The sequence below is a fragment of the Schistocerca gregaria genome, chromosome 3, assembly GCF_023897955.1.
Source record: "Schistocerca gregaria isolate iqSchGreg1 chromosome 3, iqSchGreg1.2, whole genome shotgun sequence".
Classification (NCBI taxonomy): Eukaryota; Metazoa; Arthropoda; class Insecta; order Orthoptera; family Acrididae; genus Schistocerca; species Schistocerca gregaria.
The window spans coordinates 862888680-862902321 of NC_064922.1; positions in this window are offsets into that span (position 1 = coordinate 862888680).

The following is a 13642-nucleotide window of genomic DNA, read 5'->3' on the forward strand; positions in this document are numbered from 1 at the left end:
GGTTACTGTATGAGCATTCTAGAAAGACACTGCACGAGGCTGACTCGCCACAAATCTGAATACCTGTCCCACTAACGACTGATGTGGCTAGCAGACAACACGGACCTTACTGAGTCTAACAGGTCAGTGGGTAAAACGATTTCAAACTCAGTTACACGTAACATTTCAACGATCGCGAAGCCACGTGTCGCTGCCGCTTTCGCAGTGAGGCACTGCTGTGCGCCCTCTACCGCTGGTAGCGACCCAGCTGCTCCCACCAGGCACTTCGACACGGGTATTCTTGCTTATGCCGTCGACACTTAGGAGCTCAGCGAGTTTTCTAACGTCTCCTCCTGCCGTTTCTCGTTGAGGAGCCATTTCGTCACGTGAAGCGCAAAATAAGTTCTGCGATGTTACGGCAACGTGCCCCGTAATGTAGAACCAGTAGGAAGCGAAAACGCTCCCTACGTCACAAGCAGAAAGAAAAACGCCATAATGTACTTGAAGTGTTCAGCAGAAGCCCATATTGAGTGGGTTTCATGTTATACGCTACACCTTGGGAACATATGCTGTTTCTAAGCGCGTTGAATGTCTCGAGAACCAATCGTTATTGGTTCATGTTGTTGTAATAAAATGAATGGAAAAGTCATATTGGTGGCTGAAAAATTTTCGTATTTAGTTATTTTCGCGTTATAGCTCATACGTAATGAGAGTAAGCTGTTTTAAAACGACGACCCATTTAAGGTTGATTAAAACGTGTCGTTCTTATTGCGATTTATTATATAATGAAGCATCAGTAACATTTTTGAAAATAAAATACAAAAATAAGAATATGCGTACGGTATATTTCATTGTAGTCGCCGGCACGGTAGCTCAGCGTGTTCCGTCAGAGCGCCGATGACTCTCTGCCTCTGTAATAAAACTGAGTGAGGCTGTCAACGATCAACATGAACGGAAGTCGTTTGACGTCCATCTAGACCAGACCCAACAAACAATTCCGAACAAAATGAAGGGGGAAAAAAAGCGTAGTTGGTTAAGGCACTGCGTCAAAGAAACAGCAGTAGATCGCACACAGGTCCCCGTCCCGCTATATCCAATTGTTTTTTATCCACCTCGCGTTTTTCAGAATGTTGTGCGAATTTCATATGAAATTAATAGAAATAATTTCTGTAATATTTGATGTTTTGTAAATATAACTGCGCTCTCTGTCAGAAGCGAGTTTGATTTCGTGAATTTTTATAAGCTGATGTCTTTCCCGAGCGGATACGCGCCATTCGTTTTCGTCTTATTACACTTTCACGGATATTAAAGCTTTTATTTACCTCAGACAGAATAAGTCTTATTACACGTTGATGGATATTAAAGATTCTATTTACCTCAGACAGAATAACGTGAGTAGTATATGATCAGGAAAGGAAATGTTCGTTTTAATAGAGATAACGTAGGGATTCTCTGCGCGTCCATATTTGTCAACAAACTGTATGGTTTCCGAGCCAAATCTGCCGCTGGAGAGCGCAAAATTACGTCAACCATCTCGTGGCCTGTGCCGATGGCACTGTGCCTCGTGACATAGGACACACCGTCATTACACCGTAAATTACTATTCATTTATTTCGCTCATTCAGGATTTCGACTTTATAGCCATTCTCACGTGCAAGTTGAAATGACACAAGATGTTCCACACGCCTAAACGACACAAGCAAGTTATGCAACAATACAACGACTAATGAGTTTGCAATGAATGTTGTTCTGTTCACACTCATACCTCCTTATAGATAAAACGTTTTTGAAGACTGTTGTAAATTTATTTTATTGTTTAACGTCTATTCAGACTATTTCTAATAGTTACATTGGCGCACATACACGCTTTTCAGGCGTTACCGAGTCTGTAACGAGAGTGCCAGAAAACATGGCAGGAGAATGAAGTGCAGTCTCTAAATGGTGATCAATTATTAAGTTAAATTATTGAAATGAATGATAAGCTACACAACTCGCTTTTAGCACATAAACGCAAACTGCCGTCACATAATAAATACAGAAATAACGCTCTTTTTTGTCGCATGGGTACAACAGTGACGTTGCTCTGTGTTCAGTTTCCGTTTGATGCAGCACATATTTTCTCATGGTGGAGGTTGCATGAACAAGAATACAACCATTTTGTTTGCATTGGACCAAATTTGTACGTTTTTCGTCCGAAGCGTGGACGATAGCGTGAATCTTATTCCAGATGTCACTCCTCCTCTAATGGAACACATTTGGATTTGTGTACTGTGCGTCAATTATTTTTCGTCTCACAACATCCCACAGTCTCACAAAACACAGCTTCGTTAAAGACTATCCGATCCCGACAATGGGTCATTTCGCCTTGTCAGCGCTACTTGACAGCAGAAATATCGTGTACTGGTCTCCCGTCCTAACAGTAAGTCAGGACTTGCCTTTACACTGCTGCACGCTTCGGCGATAGAGAACGAGTCGACGGGTATGAAGCGACAGCAGCGCCAGAATTTTCGGACTCGTCATACTAGCGAACTACAGCGGGAACGAAGGAAGCCCGTTAGCACTGTTGTAACAGCGGCGCCTTGGTTTGTGAAGATACAAGCACCCTGCTACATTGAACCTGTACTCGCCCTGCTATTGATGTCTACTGAATGGCGATCCTGATAGCTGACATTACATTGCTACTTTTTTAAAACTTGTCATCTGTTGTTGTTACGACAAAGACAGCTCGGGAATTGGCATATTAGCTAGTTTTTTTGTGAGCATTTAACGAAACAGTGTTGTAAAAAATAATGGAAATTTCACGTGTAGTCTGATATGTTACAAGTTTCGTAAGGGCTCAACTGAACAACAGTGCCTCAGATTGCGTCGTTCAGCCTTTGGTTATCCACCACCATCAGAAAAGACTGTTAACGACATTTACCGTTTGCAGCATTTAATTGATGGTCGTGCTTCCGTCAGCGATGAATTTCGTGAGGGTTGACTAAAATCTGATGCTCTTCGGAAAAGAAAATCGGTTCACTGCGGAACTAGATTGAAGAGGATCGGAATGAGACGTAGTTATGGAAGACTCCAGCCATCCAGTTTTGTCCGAACAAAAAACTTTGAGAAAGATCTGTTCCCAATGGATTCCTCACAGTTTCAGTAAGGAATTTATCAGGAAAATTCAGCGAAGTAAAGCAAAATCTGTGTACAACATGGGAACAATGGGCGAAACAGGAACCAATGAAAGGTTTTGTAAGCAAAGCACTTCCAAGAAAATGGTTACGTGGTTCTTTGATTACGCGGAACATGATGAAACTGTACTGAATGGTACACAAGAAGTAATCAGTGAAATCAGAAGAAACAACCGAAAATCGCGTCATTCTCCGTCATGACAGTGCCAGCCAGCTGTCACACGGCATTGTTCGATAGAGAAAAACATAGAATTAATATCACGTTCCAGGTGTCCAGCTGAGTTATCGCCTAACGACTGCATCTTGTTCTCTTGTACATCAAATGAAAAATGCATGGTCCGCTGAAATCATCGAGAACCATGTCTTTGGGGTACCAGTATAAGAATGGAGAAAATGTTTTCTTAATTGGTTCGAATGCATACAAAAGTGTACGAATTTTAAGGGGAGTATTTTGGAAGCGGTAAATTGATCTGTACACAAAAAACTTTTCTTCTCACTCCTTTCGTAAAAACTTGCAAAGCACCTCTCGTGGAGAGTCAAAGATGAAGAGGAACTGCGATCTACGTAAATCAGTAAATAATGAACAAACCAGATTATTAAAGTTCGTGTAACATATTTTTTATTGTGTAGTTGTGCCACGTTAAGTTGTGTAAAAAAACTTATGCTCTGCCTCCATCGGTATAGTACATTTATACTTCACTAAAAGTCGCAGTTCCTGGCTATACGATCTACATCCGGAGGTCAGTGAATTAAACAAAAGAATCAGTACAATCTTTCGAAGCAACGTTGAATACAAAATGGAACTTTGCAGTTAGGACGTGTGATTCTACGTCGTGTCCTTCGCTTTCATTAGTTCCACTGTCTGCATTGCCTCCTTGAGTTCTTCCATGGAAGATGCTTAGCTAACGCTTGCAACCGCACGCGGTCACAAACTAGACAAAATTCTGTTTTCTGTGAGAGAAGTTGGCGTGCTTCCTTTTTATATTTAGTCCAAATAAAAGCTGAGTACTAGAGCAAGGCGAAAACGCACGTGGTGACACTGACGGCTATTGTTACAGTTCACACGATGAAATTACTTAGTATTGAGAATAAAAAATGAAATGGCACATTATAGTGTCCTGAACGCAAATTCTCAGCGGGAGGAAAGAAAATAGTACGCAAAAGCAATGCAAATGCACAGACTCACAATTAGCTGCAACTACCAGTAAATGGCTGTAAACAGAGTTGTTCTACGGACGTTGGCTACAGGGTAAAGTGTAGGGCCATTTCGAGAGTAGTTTAGCGTTAAACGTACGTCCTCATCAGTACACACTAAGGGGATAGCGACGTGCACGTATATGGATAGGCGGAGTTCCGCGTACGCAAGGTATAAAAGTGCAGTTCATTGGCGGAGCTGTCATTTGTATTCATGTGAACCGTGTGAAAAGGTGTCCGACGTGATAATGGCCGCACAACGGAATAGTAACCGGGGCTAGACGCATAGGACCTTCAGTTTCGGAAGTCGTTACGGAATTCAGTATTACGACATCCACAGTGTGAGGAGAGTGCCGAGAATATCAGATTTCAGGCATTACCCCGTAACGCGGAGAACGCAATGGACGACGGCCTCCACTTAACGACCGAGAGCAGCGCCGTTTGCGTAGAGGTGTCAGTGCTAACAAACAAGCCACACTTCGTGACATAACCGCAGAAATCAATGTGGTACGTACGACGAACGTATCCGCTAGGTTAATGGGGTGGGTCCCGATTTCCGTTGGTAAGAGTTGATGGGTTAGAGTGTGGAGCAGAGCCCACGAAGTCGTGGACCGAAGTTTTCAGCGAGACACTTCTGCAACTTGGTGGTGGTTCTATAATGGTGTGGTCTGTATTTAATATAACTGAAAGGTCAGTTCTTCCACAAAATCCTTAACCTGCAACACTTAAGCAACTGTGGACGGCTGTAGAGGCAGCATGGTTCAGTATTTGTGCAGGGGACATCCAACGACTTGTTGAGTCCATGCCACGTTGAGTTGCTGCACTATGGCGGGCAAAAGGACGTCAGACACGGTTTTAGGAGGTATCCGCTGACTTGTCACCTTTTTGTATGTCGAAGAAGAAACGTTATGAAGGTAATGAATACGAACACTCACGTTATCTCCCAGAGTAACAGAAGTAAAATATCGGAAACTGGCTCTACACAACCTACTGAATGTAACACTGAATCAGCCGAATGAAAACGCGCGATTAAGATGTCATGAAATAGCCCTCTTGGCTTCATAAAGTAATGCCGACGACATAGTGCAGTATCTCACAGATACAGTACATAGCAATTTCAGTTACCACTGGGAAGCACGTGTTGGCGAGAGATGCGTACAACTGCCCCCCCCCCCCCCCCCAACCCTCCGTCCCTCCCTCCACTCCCCAACTGGTCATTAAAGGCTTAATGGCCTGCACAGTCTATGGATATAAAATGGAAAGTGGCTGCAGAAGGCACGTTCAACACTGGAGCCGGCACGGCCGCTGATGTAGACATCTGACGCGACTTGCCAGTGATCGCAAGCCGGGTAGAGGGGGCCCAGAGTCAGACAAGCTGAACGGAAGTACAGATTATAGGACGCGTTAAGGCCCAGTGCGTACAACCGCAGTCGCCATCCACTTTCCACTTTCGAGGAATGTTCGCAGTCGTGGCAACTACGATGCCTTCGTTTTCACATCGTTTACAGGAAACTAGTTTACCGCCCGCTGCTTCTCTCGTGTTGACCGTATAGTCTGCACAGTTCCTTTCTTTGTTTTCTTGTAATGGAATGTTTATGTTGTTCACGAATTGCAAACGTCTTCTGAATTTTACACGCTAATTAAGACCATAGAAGCACGGTCTTTTCGGAATTTAATTCTGACCGTAAAGCGATTCTGGCAGCTAGAGTCGGAGATCTTTGTTAATCCTGCCTTTTGAATGCTTGTGGTGGTATTTTCATAGAAACTTTCATCTCCTAACACACATTTAATTACAACTAAAAAAATTGTAATATAACGAAATATTTTCTTAAAAATTGTTTCATCCTCTTAGGGGTTGAATTTCCAAAAACACTGAAACACTATTTTGTTCCTAATTAAGAGACCAAATACAAATTGTCTTAGATTTAGTTAAAAAAATTATTTCATAATGAAATATTTTCATAAAAGTTTCCGACCCTGTTTCACCCACTTAGGGGTTGAATTTCCAGAAACACTGTAACACATTACATATTATTTTATAATTTAGAAGCGAAATACAAATTTTCACAAATTTATCGTGGAAAATGCTTTATTAATGCAATATTTTCGTAATAACTTTCATCCCCTATATTATCCACGTATGGGTTGAATTTCTAACTGAGAAGACAAATACCAATTTCCATAGATGTAGCTTTACAAATGCTTAAATGGCTCTTTAATAATTTATTTTCTAAAACATTCACCAACTGTTTTACTCTCATAGCGCTTACATTAAAAAAAAAATTCTGTAACACAAATTTCTTTATATGTGTCCGAGAAACCAAGTACCAATTTTAGTAGCTCTAGCTTTAAAAATGCCCTAATAGGGACATGATTTCAAATAAACTGTCATCCCCTATTTCACTCACTTAGGGGGTCCAATTTCGAAAAATCCCTTACGACGCTTAGAGTACAAGATCAGCACCCTCTGCAAATTTCAAGTTTCTTCTGCTGTGGTTTGAACTGGGCAACGATGAGTTAGTGAGTGAGTGAGAGAGAGAGAGAGTGAGTGAGTAAGTTAGTGGGGACATCGCCTTTTAGATATAGAGATAACGTATACTTGCGTGGGCGTTGATAAAATGTAATAACGAGAAATAAACTGTGTTTTGTGAAGCCCACATTTTATTTACAATGAGCTGGTGAGTAAATTAACTACACATCTAAGTGTGATACTACCTAAAATTGGAAACATTGTATCAACAACGGGAGCAACTGCATAAATATACTGGGAGATCCTCGGAAATTCAAAAATGCGAACAAATCAGTCTTTTTCAAAATCTCGGTGACAGCACACATCACAGATTTGAACATATTTACAATCAAGAGAGACAAGCAGTTTTTGAACAGTCATGAGTTGAAAGGATCCCCAAAATTTATGTGTGGAGTCAAGCATCAGGTATTGCAGAAAGATAACTTTTTGGGGAGCACTAGTAACCATTAACAGTTCAGGCTGAAACGAATATGAAATTCAAAAATTCAGTAATGTATTTAAAACATAGATTTTAAACATAGATGTATTTGAAAATAAAAGAGAATTAAAGTTCACTACTAATGCAAAGCTGATAATTTTACACATACTTCGGTCATCTAACTTAGTACGGAAAAGGGTAGGAAAAATATGTCAATGGAATTCACACTGAATGGCTTTTTAGTTAAATCGTTAGATTCTGTCACAACACCATAAAATACCACCAGTTTTAGAAGTGCTCATGTGTCGGTTGAAGACGTTTTGGAAAAAGATCTTTTGTATTTACCTTGCAGTCGTCACATAAGTGAGTGGATTATAAGAACCATCTCACGGAGTATCTTTCCGTGCTCCAAGGGGATCCATCATACAACGTGAATGGCGAAAGCTATTTATGTATTGTAAAAGTTTACTATTCCTGATGAAACTGAATTATGACCACAAGAAGAGATTGCAGCTGTTTATTTCCATTTTCCTTGCAAATATATAAGTCTAAGCATGACCCCGAGCCGCTTCAGAAGCCAAAGCAGCGCATTTGGATTTCTCAATTCTTTCAAAATTTGTGTGTGTATCAAGTCATCAATAGCTTTGCAAAAACCGAAAAATCGTTTAAGGCCCCTTATCCCCTGCTCTGCTGCCTTAATCTCCTGAATCGAATATGAAAACAGTTACGAAAATATATTAAGGATTCAAATATGAATCGACCAATCCCATTAATTTTGACTAAAGCGATTGAACAGTTCTTTTCTCATAAAATAAGAGTCTCTGTAAATAGGTTTGATTTGAGTGACAAGTCCCTTAACACAGATTCTTCACAGTCATAAACGCTGTACACCCTGTTACAAAATCAAAAGTTGTAAATTATGTGGCTGAACAATATGTCAAGCTCGTGAACACTGTAATAAATACTTTACAAAACAACAAGGAACAGAAGCTACATACATTTCTGGCTATGTCTGAGTATTCCCTTAAGGTTCCAGAGCCAAAAAGAGACTTCATCTCAGAAAAAGTGTGCTTAAAATGAAATGTGATTTGCTCGTCGTATTTGCCTCTGACGCTCAGTAAATATTAGATGTATATGTTGTAGTATTAATGTCAATGCAGCAGTATAGTATTTATAATTTAAGTTGTAAGTAAAAAAGTATTTCGTTAACGAGGTATTTGCGAACAAGGTTTTTTGAGATAAAAAGTGGATACGGTTTTATTCCATTCGATGAGTTTTCAAATGGGTAGACACCGAAATCTCGCGCCATTCTTTTTTTTATTTTATTTTTTTGCAGTGAAAGAAACAATCAAACGTGAAAAGTGAGATTGTCCCCAACGATGTCATGTTTTATATTTGGAAGAAATGTGGAAATCGGAAGTTTAACATAAACTTTCCTGCGGTAAAATTTTAAAAAAATGATTAAGAGTATCTTAAAAATTAGTCGTCAAAAAAATGTAAAACTTAAAAAAATCTACGAATAAAAAACCATTGCTGCTTGGTTTATTGGTCAAACAGAAAAATTAGATGGCTTGCGAGACGTTGTATTCTACACAGCACACAAGAAAGGATGTGACCGAGGCGGGAACGAGACCGATTGTAGTGAACGTTGGACGAAACGACCGCGACCTAAATGAACGACTGTTTCTGAGAACGAGACCGACGGTGACCGAAGCGAACGGCCTACGATCGTTGCTTAGGAGTCACTTTAGTGAACCGTTGCTTTGGATGTGTTCGTTCGTGTGAACGGCCCACCTCTGGAGGACATGCCAGCATTTCGCCGACGGCGTCGGCAGCAGACTGCTGGCTAACGCGTAAACACGAGAGACAGAGGGCGACGCGGCTGACGGGCCATCTGTTATGCCGGACTGCTTTCGGTCGCCGGCGACTTTTGTCGACACGCGGTTCCTGGAAGCCGTGAGCCGCCGGTTGCGACGTCTGCAGGCGCCTGTTTCGAGACGTCGAGGCGCAGTCGTGACTGACGGAACGGGCGCACCCAGCCGTCTAGTGTCTGGCAGGTAACAAGATAGCGGCGTCCGTGGCGTAACGGAACAACGGCACAGGTGTACGCATGGAGACATCGTAATCTAGCGGGGAGGGTCGAACCCGACGAATCACGTTTCGACACACTGGTCGCGGACCGCTCAGAGGATTTGGGCACTTCTCTTAAGTACCCCGAGACCTTGACGCGGGACTCGTTTTGCGTCACGGAGAATCGTTACGACACTCGACACTAACTGGGGCAGTAGCTAAGTTGTATGAGGACTGTGTTTCGCGTCACCGTCTTCTCCCTGTGCGCTCGAGTTGCAAAATTTTGTGTGAGAAGGCACGTAGCATTGTGTGCCACCACATACGCATGGTGAGCATCGAAATTAACTTCCAAGACAAGCGTCCTTATGAACACAAACCAAGTTTGCTTTCCGTCGCGTGTCGGATAAAAAATATACGCGTGCAGCAAAATGTTCCTAATGCAGCGTGTGTTTTGTGTGTGTGTGTGTGTGTGTGTGTGTGTGTGTGTGTGTGTGCGTGCGTGCGGCTGTAGTACATTCGTCTCAGACCAGGTCGCTAAGCAGCCAGAACCAATAAAAAAAGCGGCAACTTGACTGTAATGTGTAGACACCATCTCTGCTACCTTGACGACGGCAGACCTACACAGCTCCGGAAGCAACGGCGATTTGCGGTGATTTCAGTACCGCTCACCGGCTGTACTTCCCAGGACACAGATGACACCACCTGGAACGACATACCAGTCCGATTTTCTTTTTCTGTTGTATAAGCGGAAAACTGCGGCCTTCCTGGGTCAGAGGTGATATTTGGGCTATTGATGATGCAGAGAGAGAGAGAGATCCTGTAAAAGCCACATACATCTGGTCGCTCATGAGGTCCAAAGGACCGTAGACAATGGCTCAGACGCTGCTCCCGAGTTCCTTGGCTTCAGGCAAGCGTTCCGAAAGCTCCGCACTGTCTCTAAGCGAACCGAAAATACGAGCTTGTAGAACGTCGGACCAACTTACGCAGGACGCCCTACTGCGCACAGCTCAACACGCTGTTCTTAAAAAGACGTAACTTCTAAGTGTACAAGTAGCTCTGGCAGTGTCATACGGCCGTTACTCTATACAAATGATTTAGTGGATTGCTTCAGAAGCCCAATGAGACTATTCGCGACGAACGGTGTCATGTGTATCGTAGAAACAACGCCACACAACTTTACCGTAATAGTTTATCAGAAGATCTTCAGAGGGTCGACGGTTGGTGTAGGGTCCGGCTGTCATCCCGCAACATAAATAAATGCGAGAAAACCACACAAAAAATAAATCCAGAGATTTTTACCTGATCTTCCACAATGACATAAAAGGCTAGTAAGCACCGGATATTTGTTTCAAGAATGAAAGAGATCCCCGAGTGACATATTTGCAAAACATTTTCTTAAACAGTCAAATTGCACAAAAACAAATCATAAATTAAAATTCTCACACTTCTGTTGAGAATCGAGGAACATATCTGCCAAAAACCATGGAAGAAGTCAGAACAACAATTGAAACTGTGAAAAGAAACGATTCCAGTGGCGAAGATTCCATAACAGCTAAACTTTTGAAATGGTCAGAAGCGAAGATTATAAAAGATTCACAAATGTATTTTGAGAAAACGTGGAAAATCACCTTAATACCTTTTCTTCATAAGGAAGGTGGCAAAAAATATCTAAATAACTACAGATGAATACCTCTCCTACCAGATTCCAATAAAGTATATTCAAATACCCTACTTAGCAGAAGAGAACAAATTCGTGAACAACAATTAAAGGAATACCACACCGCTTTTTAAAGAAAAAAGCAGGTCCAGTTCAGAACAAATAATCATATAAGGAAACTCTACACTAAGTAGTTAAAGAATTTGGGGAGGTGTAAGACAGGGTGATGGGGAATCTCCACTCCTCTTCAGTTGCGTGTTAGGAAAAATAGTAAAAATTTGGAATGATAAATTGAACGAATACCACCAATAAAACTGGGAAAGAAGAAACATTGTACACAGGTAAACTACCTCGCAAAAATATAAGTCTATTTCATGTGGCACATAGACAGTAGAGCAGGTTTAAGAATGCAGAGAAAACAAAATTTATCATTATCAAAAAAGGGTACCAAAATGTTTCCAGACAGATATTAGTCAAATAGAATAGGTTAAAAAAAAAGGTCGAATTCTTTAGGAAGATAAACTAAGAAAACATGTTAGAAAAACTTGACAATTGAAATTATACACAAAATGGAAAGGGCATATGGAATAACAAAAAATGTTTACAATAAAAAGTGAGTATCCAAAAATAATGTATTACAACACGGCAGTGAAACCAGAATTCTTCTAGCTAGTGCTGATTTGTAAATTAGACAAAAGAGAGAAGAATCATAATGGATATTTTAGATTCAATAACAACCAGGGAAGCCTGGAAAAGCATTAACGAAATGTGTCGAAATACTGAAAAATAAAGGGACAATAAGAAATGGGAGACTATTTTGGAGAGTTATACACCAATGACGGTATGTGTACAAACCACATCAAGGATCCCTGAGAAAGGAAGCTAACAACAAACTGGATCCGGAAAATTCAACAAAGATTTATAAATACACAACATAAAAGCGAAAGAAGCGGCAGAATGAGAAATTTGAAAAAGGAACTGTTAAATTTGGAAGAATTGCAAGGCAGAAGCAGTAAGATATCAGATGTGAAGGAGCCTATTTCCTTAAAGAAAGAGAGAGACCATCGTGAGGAGATTAAAGTGTATTGGAGGAAAAGAAAGAGGAACTGAGAAAGAATTGAAATTGTCACGTGTTCCCCAGTTGGCAGAATCAAAAGGGGGGAAAAGTATAGCGGAAAATTAAATTGTGAGAGATACGTCGCTGGAACTAATAACATCCGCAAATATCAAGGAGTAAGCCGCCGGAGCGACCTGTAGTTGAAGGTCGACGTGAAAGTAGTGTAGGAACAGTAAATTCCAGCGTGAAATATATTTGAAGAGTTGATCTACAAAAGAGATGATTTACAGAACATCTCTTTCTTAAGCCTTTTTCATTAGTCTGAGACCCATACCGGCTCGGGTGAATAGAAGAGCGGCTCGTTTCGTGATGTGGTCGTTTAGCGAGCGCGAGAGAAGTGCACACATTATGAAGAAATTACAGTGCCAGACGCTTGGAGATAGACTTTGTGCGTCAGCCAGAGGGTTACTGTTGATATCCCGAGAGCGCAAGTTGCAAGAAGAGCATGGCGCCGTGTTATGTCCGACCATACAGTTCTCACGAAATGAGCGAGATGGGAAAATCGGGGAAATTACAGCCTAGATTGGCATATCGGCAGTCATTGCCCACAGGCAACATCTACCACGAATGGAACAGGAAAGGAGAGAATCGACAGTGGTACCCGAAACTTTCCTAGCCAAAAACAGTGAAGTGACGTCTGGAGTACGAAGGTGGATGTCACGTGCAGGTAGCGGAGGTAGCGTGGCGGAGAAATTAGAAGATAATTTTTGGCTGCTGTGACGAAGTTAGAAGTTCTTGTCGTGTGTCTATTACAGTATCGTTCGTGAATGCGGTTCTCTAGTAGTCCACTAGGAGGATTGTGCCCTGTAAGCTCCGCCTCCTCGTCGTTGGTTCCCCAGGGTCGCAGCAGATAAACGCGTTTGACACAATTGAAACATTTCAGGTCTGAAAGGAACCCCCTGACGGTCAGGCTAGAGGATGGGCACCAGTTGCAATAGAGTACAAAGGACACAGATAACAATCTACGTGTTAACTAATAAATTTTTCAAATGATTGCTAATAGCACGTACTAGAAGTATGTCTTCACAGGCCCCGCTTATGTTTATAACAACTCCCCTGTGTGCTATCACAGTGACCGTTATCTGTTAGTACTGTGGCCTCTGTCATTTAAATTTAACACTGGCGCTATACGAGGCGAGCGCACGCGTCTTACCGACGCAAAAGCGATAACCTGAGTGTCTCCTCTCTGCGATGTCCGTGCAGTAAATAATACGTGCAGCCGCTATAGTGCTGTGCCTTCCTGACAAATACAGCTTAACTGAATGCACTAGTGTAGCGTGAGCTGAATAACTAAACGACAGTGAATGAGTGCAGACATTAACTGTCTAATTAAACCACTTTTGAAAGTGGGTGTAGTATGCACCGACGCAGCCGCGGTCATACTGTATCTCGTACTTTGCTGTTCTCGTCTTGGCTGTCCTGGAGACGGCCAGTGCAGTGTCTGATAAATGAGTCGCGGCTTATTACTTTGCCTTACGACAAGAGCGCCACCTCTCGAACATGG